The sequence below is a fragment of the Hesperophylax consimilis genome, chromosome 11 (genome assembly GCF_061612785.1).
Source record: "Hesperophylax consimilis isolate HC1 chromosome 11, BYU_Hcon_1.0, whole genome shotgun sequence".
Lineage (NCBI taxonomy): Eukaryota > Metazoa > Arthropoda > Insecta > Trichoptera > Limnephilidae > Hesperophylax > Hesperophylax consimilis.
In genome coordinates, this window is record NC_142846.1 from 10836735 (window position 1) to 10841531 (window position 4797).

The 4797-nt window shown below is 32.8% G+C and overlaps 1 non-coding gene across 1 annotated transcript; it reads left to right on the top strand.

Annotated features, from left to right (window-relative positions):
• Window positions 1-1784: 1784 nt before the first annotated feature.
• On the top strand, window positions 1785-1857 carry TRNAS-GGA (transfer RNA serine (anticodon GGA)). The gene has a single exon. It is a non-coding gene; the product is annotated as a tRNA-Ser (tRNA).
• Window positions 1858-4797: the final 2940 nt, after the last annotated feature.

Consider the following 4797-nt stretch of genomic DNA (forward strand, 5'->3'; position numbering starts at 1 on the left):
AAGTGAAACCATAGCACCTTCAAGACTGCTATTTTTATATTGAAAATTGTATTGTGTATTGTGGATGGAGAAAAGCGGAACAAATGACACCCAGAAGAACGGAAGAACATTGTAATTAAAATCTATCCACAAAACTATTTTTGTGAGAAGAATATTTGGAGCCCTGAAAGAATATATACATCGGAAAAAGAACCACCATGAGATATTTCAACTGTTTGAAGTCGTAAATTATAAGTTATTTTAATCCCTGGAGTTATTTTGAAATGGATTTTTCCTAAGCGACCTGTCAAAATATGGATTGAGTTGGAAATATCCTCTCATTACATTCGATTCCAAATAAATTCGCTGTTTATAATATTAACACACGTACCTATGTTAGTAAAAAATATTTACATTTCGAACGCAAAAGAAGTTTTTTAAGCCACTTACCGATGGTTTTTATCGCGTAAATCATAATTACCATTTTGCACGATACAAAGATAAAAGTTATTTCCACTAATTTTAAATGCAAATAAAATACATGACGTACTCGCTAATACCGTTTAAATCATATATCTCACTGCAATACGAGAGAAATATCTCGCAAAATAGCTGTTGGGGTTAAACCGAGATAATAGGAATGGAAGTTAGCTGACCGCCAAAGAGATTTCCTCACAAAAGCCTGCTCGATGATGAGTTGTTGGAAAAATAAACTGTAGGGCTAGATATTGTGGAATTCTATCTTCTAGACACAGGTGAAGTGAGGAATTTATTGAAATTGATTGAATTATTAAAATAATATCTGTGTAAATTTTGCCATTTTTCTATTAGCTACCCTCAGTCGCTTAGCGATCAAAATCAAAACAATGCACGGGTGAGATTTGCAAGACAAAGAATTTCGGAATTAATAATAAAAAATAAGTAATCGATTTTTCATGTCGTTATTTAGTGATTTAATAACCTCACATTTGACATTATATGCCAAAAAAGAACAAAGAAATTCAAAATTCTCAAACACAATCCATAAAAAAGCCAACATTTTGTATGAATGTTGCGGAGGATGCTGCAAAATTAAGTACCAAATAATGTTTGTACACGGAGGAAAATGAGTATTGGTAATTTACTAAGAATTTCTTTAAATTATCGGTAAAAACGGGATCGCAGGCCTTAGGAATGAGTTAACAGGTTTCCTAAAAAAACTTTTTTTTAATTACTAATATATTATTATCAGGATGTCAGAACACGTATTCACTAAAGCCCGAATATTTTCTCTTTCATCATTTATATACAATTATACGAAACTCTAAAATATTCGGATTGTTGTGAACACGTATTTATCACACATTTATCTCCGTGATTCTAAATCCTATTGATTCTGACATTTCGTGTATGTCGCTAGTATTGACCTAGTATCAGGTGCGGTGCTCTAAAAACCTGAAAGTATTCTCACATAATATATTATTATTCTGGTTTATCAGCCTTCTAGCGTCCAGCTTTGGACATAGGCCTTCTTTGTCTTTGTCCAGTTTTGCCCATTCGTGGCGGCCCTCGCACATCCGAAGTCGGCAGTTTGCTTTAAGTCTAATCTCATCTCTTCACCGGGTGACCTCTGTTTATCTGATGCTTGACCTATCATTCGTTAACCATGTCGCTCCCCGGCATAGTCGCAATCGAGTAAAAGACTTACTAACTAACCATCAGACTAAAAGAATACTAAAACATACCAAAGTTTGTTGTTTACAGGTGAAAAAATATAATAAGCGGTATTGTTGATTGAGATACATAGAATTATTGGTTGGAAATAAGCCGCCATAGCTCAGTGGTTCAGAGCACCTGACTGGACATCAGAAGGTGCGGGTTCAATTCCCGTTGGCGGCATTTATTTTTACTCGGGAGATATTTTCAATTTGGATTGATATTTCAGGCGACTAATTATTGCTTATAATTATTTGAAATAGTGTACTGTTTGAAAACAGCAAACAGCGAATTATCAGCTGTGTGTCGTTCTCATATTTATAAGATACTAAGAATAATGAATCTTTGACTGTCCACTTTGGAAGGTGTCCCGTTTGAGGAGAAATGATTTATTTGCGCCCGCACATATGCAATATGAATGTGAATAAATATGTTTATATCCGTATAAAAACTCAATTCTTTTAAGAAAGGTATACAGTCGAATATTACATTTATGTGCCTTTCTTGAAAGAATTGTGTTTTTATACGGACAATACTATTTTTTCATATTCATAATGCGTGTGTACGTGTGCAAACAAATAATAATTCGTCTTAATATTTTAAAGCATAACTTGCAAAAAGTGTATTTTCATAAAATAATTAATTAAGTAAGCCATCTATGAATTCGTAGATTATAGCGTACGTTACCCTTAATAGTATCTTCTTTCTTTGTACCCTCTGGATAGGATAGTTTCTTTTGTAGCGAAATAAAATTCTACTATAAGCACATTTCATGAATCGAGATAAAGACACCATGTTGTGTGAATTTAAAATTTTCTTGGATAAAAATAGTCTGAAATTGAATTTGCCTGTTTAAAAATTAAATCCGTTCGTTTTCTATAAAGACCTGAACTTTAAAGCTCGATAGCCGAATAATTGAGTTTAATTGTAACACGAACTGGTAAAAGCACGCATTTCCAAAAAGTGGAAGGTATTATCAGTTGCTTTGGATGCATTTCGCAACAGAAGGGAAATATGCTTTGTACAGGATCCAAGGTTGGGTGCAAAAACCCTGAGAATTGCAATAAATGGTATTGAGTTGCAAAAAAACGTAGGTTTTGCAAATCGGAAAATGAATCAAAAAATTACATTCTCGCAGATGTGTTCCATGGTGTAAGATTCTCCTATTATGTAAACCAGTTCAATTTTATATGAATACGTCACTAGAGTCCATTAGCGAGACTCTGACGTCCCCAATTGGTTTACGTTATAAGGCTGAATATAGTGAGGCAGAGAAAGAGATGGGGAGTTGGATGGTGGGGTATTCAAATCTTATCACCAAAGACGGCTAAAGCTATTTCAAGCAACTTCAATTCTCAATGGTTGTCTTACACCGTCTTACTAAGAGTATCTTCCACTCGTGCAAAATAAAATTTATCTTGGGCACGACGGGATTTGAACCCGCGACCTTCGGATTGTTAGTCGAGAGCCTCACCTCTATATAAGGGATATTTACGGATAAGGAACTGTCATTAACCTTAAACTTATGGACGTCTCCGTCAACTAAGTTTTGGGAGCGCTATAATATTTTAAAAAAACAATAACTTTTAAGCAAAAATGGTGAAAATATTTAATAAAACAAGACTCGTTTGAAATAGAGCAAAAGTCTCTCGACAAATGCTTTAGTTTCATTTAAATTACCCTGTGATTTTTTTCATTCATATAACTTATTAAATAAAAGAACAAAACGTGTTCTTAATAATTTTCGGAGCTAACTTTGCCATTTTTATTCAATAAAGGGAATTTTAAATAATTAACGTTTCAGCATCACAAATCTATTGATATTATCTTCAAAAATAACATTTTCATTTGTTTAGAAATTAAAAACTTAAATATTTAAAGAGAGACTTGTTATAAATCAGTAGAAATTGGGAATGCGGGGGCTTAAATAGAATCGTAATCTCCCAAGTCAGATATAAGTATATATGTTCTTTCACAATCCAACATTTCTCAACAATAGGGGCGTCGTATTCTAGCAGAAAACTGACAAAACTAAAAAGATAAACATTTGAACCAAAAATGAAAAATAAAACTTGTATTCAGATTTCAAAAGCATGGTTTTTATCGAAACGCTTCACAAATATTTTCGAGAAGAGTAGTTTCTGTAAATACTATATACAGTTTGAGAAGAAGAGTAGTTTCTGGAATACTATACACAGTTTGAAAAGAAAAGTAGTTTCTGGAAATACTATACACAGTTTGAGAAGAAAAGTATTGTCAGGAAATACTATACCCAGTTTGAGAAGAAGAGTACTTTCTGGAATACTGTACACAGTTTGAGAAGAAGAGTAGTGTCTGGAAATACTATACACAGTTTGAGAAGAAGAGTATTGTCAGGAAATACTATACCCAGTTTGAGAAGAAGAGTACTTTCTGGAATACTGTACACAGTTTGAGAAGAAGAGTAGTGTCTGGAAATACTATACACAGTTTGAGAATAAGAGTATTGTCTGGAAATACTATACACAGTTTGAGAAGAAAAGTATTGTCAGGAAATACTATACCCAGTTTGAGAAGAAGAGTACTCTCTGGAATACTGTACACAGTTTGAGAAGAAGAGTAGTGTCTGGAAATACTATACACAGTTTGAGAAGAAGAGTATTGTCTGGAAATACTATACACAGTTTGAGAAGAAGAGAAGTTTCTGGAATACTCTACACAGTTTGAGAAGAAAAGTAGTTTCTGGAAATACTATACATAGTTTGAAAGAGAAGAAACTATTTTTAATTTACAACTTTTCTTTTATGCCGAATCAAATAATAAAATACTACAAAATGTTTAAAAAAACTGATATATCAATCAATTTATGACGCCGGCACATAAATAAGAACTTCGGGGCAGCTTAAATTTGGATTTGATGCCAAAATACTTGACGAAACTGAAAAATTATTTTTTCAATCAAAGGGTGTAGCAAATATTTAGTACGGATATACGCTACTTTATTGTTTTGCGTTTCAAGTTGAAAAATAAAGGATACTAAATAATTATTTTGACTTCGGAGGCAACTTTGACATTTTTCTTAGTCAACGGTAATTATAAAAAATTAATCTTACTCAACTTACTTAACTTAATTTTACCATGTGA